Source organism: Tamandua tetradactyla, chromosome 4 (genome assembly GCF_023851605.1).
Source record: "Tamandua tetradactyla isolate mTamTet1 chromosome 4, mTamTet1.pri, whole genome shotgun sequence".
NCBI classification, from domain to species: domain Eukaryota; kingdom Metazoa; phylum Chordata; class Mammalia; order Pilosa; family Myrmecophagidae; genus Tamandua; species Tamandua tetradactyla.
In genome coordinates this window covers 172,839,281-172,854,428 of record NC_135330.1, presented here as the reverse complement: position 1 = coordinate 172,854,428, position 15,148 = coordinate 172,839,281, and positions in this window count along the sequence as shown.

Below are 15,148 nucleotides of genomic sequence, written 5' to 3'. Positions count from 1 at the left end.
GGCAGAAATACATGGAACAAAATGCAAATTTATACAGGGATCAGTGAGGTCTCTGGTTAAAATTAAAATTCATTAACTTTATTTTCAATTTATTTAATCAGTTCACATAAGAAATTTTAAGATAGAATGAGATGTTTAACTCATTTGAAAAGGCAATACTTTAGGGGTGGAATTTTAAGCAGAAAATAGTAAATGTCTTATGGTTTTGAGAACCAATGTATTTTGAGCTAAAGGTAGGTAAGTTTTTAAAAATTTAGATTTAAGAAATAAGAGATATTCTTTAATACTTAATTCTCAGAAAGTTTTAATTTTAATTGTTAATGACAAAAGTAAACATTAGCTCTATTATTACCTGTTTATTGAGAAAATTAACTACAGAAATGCAGATGATACAAAATATTTTAAAGGCACAAACTTTTCCACAATCTTAGTGTTGTAGAATTTACATGTAAGTATAAATTATTCTACAAATGTACTATTATAAATCATAACAATGTTAAAAAATGATGCTAACATATTCTGTAAATATAAAAATACCCTCATTAAAAGAAAGACCATAAATAGCTGACATAATGAAATACTGAGGATTTTTGTTTTGTTGTTTTCCTGAGGGAATTAAAACATTCCTATGTATTTTTATATTGCATGTGAACTAATGTGAGGCTGTAAATTATATAGTACAAACCAGGAGGGAGCCTAACTATATTAAGAAACAGAACTAGTTTGCAATTAATACAAAATTTGTTTTATAGAATTATGAAAAGTATAAGTTTGTGGCATAGATGCATCTGTCAACATACAGAAACATTTATTTAATGATGTCTTAAATCCCAATAGAAATGCTTAAGGAAATAGTGGTGGTAAACGCTAAAACTGACCCAAAGGAGCAAGGATAGGAATTTGTAAAATAATGACTACTCCCAAGACCTCCAACTTTGAAAAGTTAATAGTTATAAAGGATGTATGACAGCAGAATTTCTCAAACATTTGGCACATTATTCCTCCCAAACCACAAAATGATGTGTAAGCACTTCAAGAAAATCTCAGGAGTGAAAGAAAATGATTCCTGCTTTCTAAGGAAGGATCTCACAATTTGTCACTTTGGAATGGTGCCATTTGATTTTTTTGTGAAATTTGCTTTTTGTGTTGAGTGCAGAAATTTTCTTCACACTCCACAGTGTACACATTTCACCTCATATTCGCAGAATAATTCACATGAGCATATATGCACAATGTAAAAAGGTTTAAAATATTTTATTGAAGTTCATTTACTTTATATATTTTTTAAAATTAGAAAGCCCTTTTTATACATAACAGAAAGATGAGACTCCAATATCATGCTGTGATATGTTTTCTCTCCTTACCATGTGAGAGCAGGCTCTTACACAGTTGGCCCTGCTAATTAACCACTGTCATATTCCAATTTCAATAATGGTGTAGAACCTTCCAGTGTGCATTTTCTTACATGCTGACTTTTAGGGGGCACATCAAGTCATTCTATGCTGTTTACTTTTACACTGACATTTAAAAACCCATTTTTATACTTAGTTTTACTCTCAGATTTATTCCTGTAAACCAACTCAAATCATATTTAAAATTACTAGGATTATGAAAAATAAATAAATTATATGTATAAATTATGCATAGATGTAGTCATGACTTCATAAAACTGGGCAATTGAATTAATATGATGCTAGTTTCCTGAAATTTGAATAGATCTAAGATATCGATCTCTCCTATTTCTCTTGCTGAATAGAACTTGTATATATCAGATATTAAATCTTGGTATTGAACTGTAATATATAGGAAATATAAATAGAACAAAAAATTAATTATTGCTTGGTTAATGCACAAAAATAAAATAATTTGGTGATGCACCTAATACAATGTCCTGAAGTGGGAAAATGCTAAAGACGAGAAATATAAATCACACTATTCAAAGCAAGTACATACATATAAGCACATATTCATACATCTGCTCAATTAGTTGATCTTGGAAGTATAAAGTGTTCTTCATTTGTGACTATTCCTTAACCAATAACTAAATCTCTATCTGCTTCTTGAAAACAAAATACACTTGACTTCTCAAGGAAAAAGGAATATAAGGAGGAAGAAGAGAATGGTATGTTGGTTTGTTGCCTAATAGTATAAAACAACAAATCCTATAAGATTTCAAACAAAAAAAGTGTCTTTCCTAAGTGTACTGGTTTGAAACTGTTGTTTACTGCAGGCAAGGCCAAGTTCTTTTAATCCATTCTTGTGGGTGCAGACCTAGTTGGGTGGGGCCTTTTAATTAGATTGTTTCAATTGAGATGTGACCAACTGAATTCAAGGTGGGTCTTAATCCTTTACTGGAGTCCTTTATGAGAGGATAATGATAGGGTAAAACCCAGATAGCACAGAAAGAAAAACACCCACAGAAGCTCAGAGAGAAGGCCCCTGGAACCAGAAACTGAAAGCAATAAGACCCAGGAGTGAAGGACCAACAGATACCAGCCATATGCCTTGTTATCTGACAGAGGAACCCCAGATCCAGTAGCCTTCTTCAAGAAGCTACAGAAAATTGAAACAGATTTTAGTAACAGAAGAGTTGGGTGCTGTGATATACAAATACTAAAATTGCTGAAACAGTTTTATAAGCAGATAAGGGGAAGGTACTGGGAGAATTGTGAGAAGCTTGATGGAAAAGGCTTAGATTGCTTTGAAGAGACTGTTGATAGAAATATGGACACTAAAGTTATTTCTGATGAGGTCTTAGACAGAAACAATGGATGTGTCATTGCAAACTGGAAGAAAGGCCACCCTTGTTTTAAAGTGGCAGAGAGTTTGGCATAACTGAATCCTGGGTTTGGATGGAAGGCAGAATTTGACAGCAATGAGCTGGGATGCTTAGCTGAAGAGATTTCTAAATTAAACGTGGAAAATGCAGCCTTGCTTCTCCTCACAGCTTATAATAAATAGGAGAAGAAAGAAATAAACTAAAACACAAACTCTTGGGTACAAATAAACCAGAAATTGATGGTTTGGAAAATTCTAAGTTTTCAGAAAGTGAGACCTCAGAGGCTAGTTCCTCATTTGAGGATTCAACCAAACATGGAGGAATCAGTCAGGCTTTTCAATGCAAGACAGACTTGGAGATGAACTTATTCAGAAAGGATTTGTGGGAAATCCTACTGTCTGACAGTTGGGACTCCTGTGTGCTGCATACAAAACAGGAAGTTTATTGCAAGAGTTGTATGAATGAACTACTGACAGCCTGGACAAAAAGAGACAGAAAAGCACAGATTGAAGAAAAAATTATTTCAAAGGCAGAACCACGGAAGTTGAGGTCTGGAGCAAAGAACACTTGGGCCAGGAGAGCAAAGGGTACATGAAAAGGGTGAATTTACCCAAGAGTTTGAAGTGAGTCCACCTTCCTCCCTATTGTTCAGAGGGAGTGTTCCCACCCCAAGGTTTTCAGATGCCTGGGGAATTGAGAGGAGTTTGGTCACCCTTTTGTTCAGAAGAATGCTGCTACCCTAAGCCTCAAAGAGGATGAAGCACATTCCCTGTGGGTTGGGGAGAGAGCCTGGTCACAGCCCCACTGTCCTGAGAGAGGTAAGCCTGTGCCCTGAAGATGGCAGATTCCAGGTGCTCCCTGGAAGAGGGTAGAACAGAGAACATGGTGGGGTCCACAATGTTTGCAGATGTTGGAGCCCTCACCCCATTGTTTGGAGAGAGCAGGGCTGCTGTGCAAGCCCTTAGAAAGGGTAGGACTGCTGATCTCTCAAGCCCATAGGATAAAATGTCATTCTATAGATGACTCTCAAACCTTGAAATCTAATGAAGTCTGCACTGCAGGCTATTAGAACTGTTTTCTAACAGTTCTAACAGTTCTAACAGTTTCTAACAGTCAAAAGCTGACTTTTGACAGCTATTTTCTTTACAATTTCTCCCTAGGGAAATGGAAACATTTATCCTATGACTGTTCCTTCTTTGTATATTGGAAACAGAAAACTTGTTCTAAGTCTCACAGTCCACAACTGGAGGAGAATTTTGCCTTAGCACAGGCCACAACTGTAACTGATTTCAATGAGACTTTATAGTTAATATTGTTGTTGAAATGATTTAAGGTCTTTGTGATATTGTGATGGAATGAGTGTACTTTGCTTATGGAAACATGTCTATCTGGGGTCCAGGGGGTGGCATGTGCTGGTTTGAAGCTGTTATATACCCCAGAATAGGCTATGTTTTTTAAATCTATTCTTGTGGGTGCAGACCTAGTGTGGGTGGGACTTTTTTATTAGGTTGTTTCAATAGAGGTGTGACCCACTCTATTCAAGCTGGGCCTTAATCTTTTACTGGAGTCCTTTATGAGAGAACAAAGGACAGAAAAAATCCCAGAATGCTCAGCAGGAAAAGTGCCCACAGAAGCTCAGAGAGGAGGCCACTGGAACCAGAAGCTGAAAGCAAAGAGACCCAAGAGTGAAGGACCAGCAGATGCTGGCCATGTGCCTTGCTATTTAATCGAGTATTCCTGGATCCAGCAGGATATTTTTTGAATAAAAAATTCAAAAGCTGAAGAGTCTTCAGAAAAGCTTTAGCAAACCAAAACACTAAGCAAGTTTAAAATATATACTCTGAAAAAAACTCACCGCATTCAAGCCAAAACAGGAAAATTACCAGGTACTCAAAATCTAGGTTGTTGTCTTAGGAGACAATACGTGACTGCACCATGGTTGGCCACACAACGTAAGCATGCCAATGAAACAAACAATACAAAAGGCCCTGGAAAACTCACTTTTCCAGCAAATATATAACCTCCACTGTTTCTGGGCATGTATAAGGCACAAGAGAGAGGAAAAGTTCTTCTTCTCTTATTCAGTTATATAATTGCATCTATAACACCTCTAACTCCATAAAAGTTGCTTTTCCCATGAATAAATTTGAGTTCTGGATAATTCATCTTAAATCCATTCCATCCAGTCAAGGATATTTATAGCTTGGCATTTGTGCAGCCAGGCATAGCACAGAGGATATCAAGAATAGCTTGAAAACTTGGGTTATTTTTAACTTTTACATTTTGCTTAGGGAGACTTCTATAATTTTAATTGCTATCATATGCTATGATAGCAATTAAAATTATATTCAAAAATCAATATTTTAATAAAGTCATTAGCATGAATGACATAATCTATATTTCTTACAATAGGTGACTTTTTTCAATGAGAAGAAAAAGGTGATAAAATATATCTCCAGATTTTTTTCAAAAGTAATATTATTTCCTGTTTAAAAATAAGAAAGGGATCAAAATCAATAAAAACTAAGAAGCCTTTATCTTGTACTCTTTTTATTTGCTCATGCCATATAAAATTTTAACAATTAGATACCTCAGTCTTGAAGCTGTGTGTCATCCTATATGGTTTAATGGTAACTTAAAATAATGTTCATAATCTATAACTTCTCTGTCTTTGTATTCTAGTCCACCTATGCATAACCCAATGACTGGTTGTGAAACAATTAATAGTGTATGTCTCTAAATGCTCATCTTTTGGCAGAACTAAAATGGTAAATACTTTTTGTGTAATAATTCTGTGATAAAATAAGACTAACCTTCATGAAAATTTTGGAGAAGTGCAGCTCTGTGAATGCCACTTGTAGATATAACAGAGGAAGAAATCATTTGTGGCTTTAGCCAAAAATTTTGGCAGGTACTGAAGAATAAAAAATTTAAAAGCTAAAGAGTAGTTTGTTTTGAAGATTACACATCTCTTTGGTGTTTTCAATGAAAAAAAAAAAATACCATCATTCAATAGTGCTGTAATTGGTTGTAGAAACTTCAAGAAGCAAGATATATTTAAAGGAGACTCTCCCTGCCGTACAATTTTTATAAGTACTTCAAATACTTTAAACTGTTTTCAAAAGTGAAGAATGCAGTGAATAGATTTTGTGTGTCTTTTGTGCTCTGAGTCTATTACCTGTTAACCTTTCTCTGAAAAGACATGTCATGCATTATTTTCAGACAATTATTCTATTCAGAGAAAGACCAAGAACAAATAAGCATTTGCACTTAAGTGCGAGGAACATTTTAGTGCATTAGAAATCATTTTGCTTGGCTAGTTGCAGTGCTAACAAAAATAACTGAAGAAAAACAGTCCAAAGATGTGATGAAAAGATATTTAGATTTATCATTGAACTTCATGTGCTGTTTCTCAGACCTTTCTTTCACCAACTGATAATAAATGTCATGCATCTTTCATAGTCATGTCACAAAAGTAAAAGTAGCTCTTCATTGAAGTGTAAGGACCTTCATCTTTTCAAAAATGACAGACATTACAAATAAGAGATTAAAGGTCTAGGATGTTAATCCTTTAAAGTGGATAAAAAGTTTCTAAAATCTGGATATTTTCTCACTATGGCAAATTATTTTAATGTAACAAATATAGATTACATATTACCCTCTCATATAATAAATGAAATTACAAATATCCTGCATTAGTTAATATCAATTCATCCTGGTGAGTATATGTTGGAACTCTACTAAATAACTCAGTATTGTTTTTTCTGCTTAAGTTTGTTCGATACTAAGCATGATAGAGTGAATTGTGTAGCCCAGTTAATACATGCTCTTGGTCCTGGCCCACTTTCTGGTGGGTTTGGATGGATTATAAACAAGTAGTTTCAAGATGTTACTTCAGTTGAGGTGTGACCCAACTGAATTGGGTTGGACTTTAATCCAAATTACTGGAGTCTTTAATAAGCATAGTTGGAGTCAGATAAAGAAAGAAGCCCCTGGAGAATCAAGAAGCTAGAAGTCAATGGAATCTGGAACCCAGATAAGGAAGGAGAAGACATTGCCATGTGCCTTGCCATGTGACAGAAAAGCCAAGGAATCACAAAGTTTACCAACCAGCCCAAAGATACTGACCCCGGAAGGAATAAAACCTCCTATTCTCTGAAACCATGAGCCTATAAATTCCTGTTGTTAAGCCAACCATGGCATGATATTTGTTTTGGCAGCTAGAAAACGGAAATACTAAGAAACTTAAATTTTGTAAATGAAAATACAACCAAACATATATAAAATAATTATCTAATGTGCAAAGGAGAAAATGATTTAATTAGGGGCATATGCCACCTAGAGAGACTGGTATAGTAAAGTGATAGCAAATATGAGTTTTATGCTCATATGAGTTTTATTCCAGGTTCAAGTATTTCATCTCTTATATGGTTCTGGCCTTTGAAAATTGGTATTACCTATATGTGCCTTGGCTTTCTAATCTGTGTAATTGGTGTCCTTGCCATTTTTCCATACCAGTGTCCTGAAAAATGCATCAGAGTATATGTTCCCTGTCATCCTTTCTCTTCCCTTATTTCCTTCTTGCTTCCCTCTCTTCTCCCCTCCCTTTCTTTTTGCTTTCTTCCTTCCCTTCCTCTTAGAAAGTCTATCTAGAATATCCATATTTCTATGGACATTTTAGAACAGACCCCTTCAATTCTTGTTTTGCGTCTATATTTAGATGAATCACTATGATTTGTCCTTGTATTTTCTATGTCTGTATGCCCACAACAGCCCCTGTCATTAGCTCTCCAAAATCAAAGATGCTTCCCAAACAGAAATATCTTAGAATCCAAAAAATGGAGCTTCATTCAAAACTAAAGTTCTTCTAGAAATCCTGAAATGCCTCCTGAGACTTTATCATGAAGCATCTACCCACCCTCCAAACGACATTAAAAAAATCAAGTGTTATTGCCAAGATGGTGAAAGAGTTTCACTTTGTGATAATTCACTGAGTTGTGCACTTATGACCAAATATATCAAAACATTTAAAATTTAACTCACCCCTTTGCCTTACCACCTCATTTGTCCAGGTCAAAAGTTTGGAATTCACTTTCCATTCTGCATGCCCCTCCCATCAATCCCAAATGTTTTCCTCTGTTTCTGAAACGTCTCTTGATTCTTACACACTTGCTTGAACTCCACTTCCACTCTCATGGGTCAGGCTTCCATAATCCCTTGAGTTTTTCACTGGAATGCCCTCTTAACGCATCTCGTCCTTAGGCTCCATGCTTTTAATTCATCTTGCATGGTACCATCAGAATTATCTTCCCCCATGTAACCCTCAAGGTAATCCTTTCATGCCTTAGCTTTCCAATTGCAAAAATCCAAAATACGTAATACAATGATTCATCATCAGTCATCAACTCACTCTGCAGATCAATCTTGTCTGCAGTTCTCTTCATGCCAACTTTTCCCAAACAGAACCCAAAGATTTACCCCATGTAGCCTAAACTCTAGTCAAGTGAAGCTACTTCTTAGTTCTGCTCATTCGCAACTCTGTTTTATTGCATATGATTGAAACACTCCATGGGTGAAATGGCTCCTACCCTTAGTTGAGGTACCTAGCAAAGTTACTTGTCACATTCAGTGTGCAGTACTACATAACAATAATACTCTTTAAACACCATATATTTATTTAATAACTTTATGTCAGTCTCTCCCATTAAGTTATAAGCTCCTAAAGAATAAGACTGTGTGTTTTCCACTGTAATATCTTGTACAATAAATAGATTTGTGTTTGATCTGAATTGTCTACTTCTGTTAGTGGCCAAGAATAAAAGGGATATGCATTTATCTTAAGTCTATATTTTCCTGCTTTATATTTTTATTACATTCCAAAGCATATTTGGCTACCTATTTTTCCCTGACTGCTGTTTCACCCAGCCCTTACATTTTCTTCTTAATGAAATCTGTTGGAGTAGCCCTCACCCACACCATAGACATTTACAATCACTCCGAGCCAAGCATCTACATTTTCTACCTGAAAAGAACAGGCTGAGAAGGTTTTCTTATTTCTAGCCCTCCTTGTTACCTTTTGGATTCACTTGAGTCCTTCTGTTTGTTTGAGTGAATTTATTTTTAATATATGTTCAGTTTTATTTCACAAAAGAGACAAGGCATACTAAAAGATACAATAAATACACTGGGTACCCAACACCCAGCTTAAGAAATACAGCATTCCATTCCCTGATTTAATCCCATTTGCTGCCTGCCAACAATTAATCAGTATCTTAATCTTGGTGATTATTTCACTTACATGCATTTCTTTAAAATTTTACAACCTATGTTTGAATTAATAATTAATACAAGTATTATTTGAAATTTTAAATTATTTATAGATATGGATATAGATAATTGTTACTTAGCATGACTTCCGAAAATTATTTTTTTGCTGAATATTATGTTATTCATTGATTCACTCATGTTCTTATATGTAGCTTGAGTTAGCCCACTCTCATTGTCATACAAATTTCAACTGTATCAATATACTAAACCTATTCATTCTCATTTTGATGGGCATATTTGAGGTACCATTTTCCCAAAAAAAAATTATTATGCTAAGAATGGTTATAATGCATATTAGTAATTAACATTTTTTCTTGAAGGTGTTAAATCACCAAATATCAAATTTATCAACGTAATTTTTTAATTTTACATGATTAATTAATTTTTACTTAATTAATTTAAAAACTGTTTTTTCTATCTTTAGAACTTTCAAATTTATTTCTGATAATGCTTATTTTGCTTTTCTATATTTCTGTGTCAATCTAAAGTTTGTCCTTTTTGTTGGTATTTTCAAAGAATATAGTTTAAACATTGTTGATCCTCTGATTTATCTTTATCTACTCCATTAATTTCTGAGTTTATCTTTGCTATTTCCTCCCTACAAATTTCTATTATTTATATATTGTTTTCTAAATTTTCAGCTTGGACCTTTATCTCATAATATTTATGAACTTCTTAATTCCATAGCAAAGAATTTACTTCATGACGTTCTATTTAATTACCATTTGACAGCATCACTCAAACTTCTGATAGTGCTTTTTTTAGTGAGTACTCCTTAATTATTTTAATGTTTATGTTTTCCTCTTGGACCCATGAGTTATTTCAACTTTTTAAAATTTCCAATTACATGTTGTCTCTTATTTATGCTTTTATAATTTAATTTTAACTAGTTATTCAAAGGATATGATTTATTCAAAACCATCTCTTAAAATCTTCCATTTGGGTTTGGATGATGCTTATGTTTTTATTTTTGTTGCAGATTTCTAGCTATGTCTTTTAGATCATGTTTGCTAATTACGTTGTTTATGTATTCTACAGTTTATTGTTTTGCTTTGCTTTAACTGTTTCATCAATTAATTCCTGATAAATCTGTGTTAAAAAATTTTAATCTAATAGGATTTATTGATTACTCTTGGCAATCCCAGTTTTTTTACTTCATTTATTTAGATGTATGCAAGTTTTGAGTGATCTATTTTCACTGAATTGAACATTTTCTTCATCGTGTAAGAATCATATTTCTCTCTAAAAATGCTTCTTCTTTAATGTATATTTCATACCATATTAACAATGTTATGGTGACTTTGCTTTCCTCAATACTTTCCTTGTGTTCTTCCCATTGTGTTATTTTACAATATGTTTTAAAACTATGTATATGCCTCCTTTAAATAGTGTACAACTATTTTTATATCCCAACTTGGAATACTCTTATCTTCTAATTGGTTATTTGAGTCCACTTATATTTATGTTCATATGTAAATTATTTCCGTCAGGTTATTTTGTGTCTTACAATTGTCCAGTTTTTGATATGCACTTTCATTTTATTTGGGAACATTTTATTGTTTTTATTTTAATTTAATTTTCCTTCTACTGTTTTGACATCTAGTCTATTTACAACTTTTATTTTAAACGTTATTCTTAAAATTTAACATGCCCTTCAGCTTACTTTCTGAAGTTTGTCAAAATCTCTACCATTCTGCAGAACAATACTATAAGATATTTAACTTCCAATTTCCTCATTTTTCTTTCATATATTATTTCTTTCCCAATTTTTCTATTCTCTAATGCTAGAATTCCAACTAAATTTAGGTTAAACTCTCTCATTGTCATTTTATTGTAGCCTCCAGTGAAATATTTTCTTTCTTGTTCAAGCAGGTAATATACTTCCTTACCTCAGAAGAGTTGTGTGGCAAGGCCCAGGATGCAGAAGCAAAAGTAAAATCAAAATAAAACCCAAAAATAACAAGACCAAGCACTTCTAAAACACAGAGGGTTTATGGAAAAATGAAGAGGAAGGGAGAAGGAAACTCATCAGTGTACAGATAAAGAATATTGGAAATGTAAAGTGGGAAGCAATTGGGTTTCACCTACCCAGACTAGTTAACTTCTCCATTGAACAGAGAGATCCAGGTAGAGGTAGACATAGAAGAGAAACTACAAGAAAATGAGAAGTAGAAGGGGGAGGTGGTGGAGGAGGAAAAGTAGAAGTATGAGGAGTAGTAAGAGAAGAAAGAGAGAGAGAAAGCAAGAGGAGGAGGGTGAAAACTGGCAAGGACAGAAGGGGAATGGAGAAGAGAAAATGGAAGGCAATGAGAGGGGGAAGGGGAGCGAGAGGAGAGGATGGGAGGAGAGAGAAGAGAAAAGAAGGGAGGGGAGGTGGAAGGAGAAGAGAGGGAAAGAGGAAGACTGGGGAGGAGAGGAGAGAAACAGCAAGGTACCCTTAAGTGCCAGAGATGTTCCTTGCTAGTGAATGACCAACAATAACATAAAGAATGGGCCCATGATGTGGACGGCAGTACAGGTAGTATAGGTAGCTTCAAGAGATCTCTATGTCCCAAGAGTGGTTCAGAAGCAGCAGGGCATGCTGGACATGAACACCATGACAGAAAAGAACAGAAAGTATTTTAATCATAATCACTACCAGAAGATAACTAGAATTCAATTTTACTCCAAAAATAACCATTTTGGCTTACCTAAGATCCACCCCGCCCCCTCCCAAAAAAAACAGCTTTACAATCCTGGGGAAGAAAGAATTCCCCAGAAGGGACAAACTTCCAGAATGACTTCTGTAAAGCAAACTACCAGAGGGGCCAAAGGAATAGTGCCTGTGATTTGGAAACTAAATTGAGTTAGTAAGTAATGAAGTGATATTTCTTGTTGACCCAACTCAGAGGTTTGAGATTCATACCCACTTCATATAAATTCTTGATGTGCATTTCTCTTCTGATTAGATATTTTCCCAAAGGCTGAAGCAGTACTCTTTCACTGTATGGGAATTTCTACTAGAACTCAAACAGGAATCTTGAGTCAGGAAAGAAACTATTAATCTTGCATCAGCTACAATAGGAATATTTTCCTGAAACCAGTTCACAACCAGACAGTTTTGATACTGCAAAAGACAATCCCTAAATTTGGGGAGATTTTGAATTATTAGAAGCCATATCAATCACATTAAGCCTCCAAAATTATTATTTCTATATACGTATTGATGTCTTAAACTAGCTTAATTCTTCCCTGGATGCAATCTTGCCATTATCCTTATGCTCTACTAGAAATCCCAGGCAGCATTTAAGGTAAGAATAAGGTCTGGAGCTAGAAACTCATTCTGTTTTTGCTGATAATGTATCTGAAATGAAATTCTGTCTATTCCCAGCTTCATGGGAAGAACAGAGTAAGATTCACACTCAGAGATGGGTGGAAACAGGGATATAGTGCAGAACTATATGATTTTTTATCCCTTCCTAATATATCTTTACCATGAGGCATCAATATTCTGTTTGAAGTGACACTACAAAGATTTAGACAAATTTATATCTGAATATTAGGGAAGATAAATTATAAAGCCAAAATAACATTAGGATGTCCCAGCAGTATTACTATTAATGAAGGTGCTTCTGCATCTTTTAGTTTCCCAGGTTTCCTTCAAGCCCAAGCTGGCAGGAAAAAGAGACTCCTACAGTACAGAGCTCATGGCAGAGCACATTTTAATTCATGGTGAGAATTTTTTTTTCTGTAAAGATCCAGCAAATAAATATTTTGCAATTTGGAGGCCACAATGGTCTGTATCACAACTATTCAGTTCCACTATTTAAGCTTGGAAGTGGCCAGAGACAACATGTAAATAAATAAATGGGACACTGTTCCAATAAAATTTTATTTACAAAGTGGCCAAAGGGTCACATTTGATCCAAGAGCCAAAATTTGCAGACCTCTGCTTTAGTGTGTGCTCTACTCTCGCATCTTCATCTACCTCTGTAAAAAAAATTGGGAACGCATATATTCCTATAAAATTCTGAATTTCCCAGCACCTTTTCCAGGTTTAAACCTGAATCTGACCTGCTAATCAGTGAACAAATGGCTATTTTAGACCTATCTCTGAAATGACTAATTTAAAAGAGTGATTTCTATGAGTGGTTGATTCATTGGGGATTCCATTTTGATCTTTATTTCTAGCTTATTTATTTATTTATTTCTATATTATTGAATTTTGTTTCATGGTCAGAAAATCCATGAAGAGAAACTTAACCTGACATTCTAGCACATTTATCATAACTAGACCTTGAAGATAACATATAGTGCATGTGCAGCAACTGGGTATCATTGCATAGTTGTGATGTATCTATATTTGATGATGTCAAGACATTGTTAGATAACCTGCCCACAAAGTAGCAAAATGGCATTAATAGTGTTTTTGAAAACTATACCCACAATCTGGGAATTAAACCTAGATGACTTGGCCTATAATGTATAAATCACAGTTCCCATACTGTGTACCAAGGATTTCTAGGGTCCTGCAGTGAACTCACAGATGACCAAGGATATTTTTAATTTTCAAATAAGAAAATTATTCATCTACCTATTCATCTATTTACCTATAAGCCTATACTTCTGACATCCATTAAGACACTTTTACACCAAAAAGTTAAATCTTTATTTAGCTCAAAAAGATTTCCTTTCTATATTGTTTGGATTTTCTGTTATATATTCCTTTTTCTCCTACTGGAATTTCTATTTCTCAGGCATTAGCTAAACTAGAGCTATTAATTTTTTTCTCTCATCATTTTCCATCCCTTTGTCTTTTTCCTCTTATAGAACTCAGTTGTTGGCTTACTCGTCTAAGAAATTTAAATTTTCTGCTGTTCTTTCTTATATTACCTATCTGTTTTCAGATTTTTTTCAAAGAGCATCTTTGTCTTTGAGAATTTGAGGGCAGTTCCTTCCCACAGCCAGGCCTTCAGTGTCCTCCTTGAGCTGGAACTACAGGCAGAATTCCTGACCAAAGTGAGAAATAAGCCTTTGGAAATAATTGCCTGAAGTTCTATCGGCCAAACTATCCTACACACAACTGCTAGAATAGCCTCCATAAACTACCATATTTAATTACACCATTCAATAAGTAAGTAGTGTCTTCTTGTGCATTCATTCAATGACTTATCCATGCCCTTGGCTGACTCTTAGAGTGTCCTCTGATGAAGCAGCATTTTGTCTTTCAATTGTATTTTCAAATAGATTTAAAAAAAATAAACAATTTTTCCCAGCAGACAAAAAGTGTGAATGAAAGCTAAATTAAAAACTACATCCTTCCCTACACAGACTCTATTTTGTAGAAAACAACATAGTATGCAACCTTGCTTTTCACCCTATAATTATAATGCTGAGAAACCTACCCACATAGAAAGCTGTCCAAGCAAGAAAAGAGAAAGTTACCTTTAAATTATGTTCTTAATTGTAGAAAAAGTCTACTAATTGTTAAATAACAATTTTTGTTAATACAGTAGAATCTGCCCAATTTTAAACCCCTCTTCTCTTGTAATTGCAAATTTCCCTCAGGAAAGTGTTCCTCTTCATGAAAATTCCTTCTAAGCCATGACAATGGCTGTTGAGAAAAACAGGATGTTGTAAATTTCCTAAAGAGCAAATAACCTAGCTCTGACCCTGGCCAGTTTTGCTTCAGGACTAAAGTGCATAAGGTGAAAAGAATTTTGTCAAACTTTTCAGCTTCACATCAAAATAAATGCTGTTTTGAATGCCTTTACTGTATAATATAGTGTAGATCAGCTTTGGTGTTCAAGAAGCATATATTTTCCATATGGATTACATTGTAGGTGTGAAAGTTTGTAGTTGAAAGACATGTACTTGGCAAAAACTTAAAATTACAGGAAGCTTTTTGAGTAAGTGAAGGTGAGAAATTACTACAGTCAGATTTGAATATCTGATTTCTTCATTTTGAATTTTACAGTTTTCTTTGCAGTACTTGGAAAGTTAAATGAGTTTAAAATCACTATAATTTTATATTTATTTTTCAAAAAAAACACTTTCTTTAGA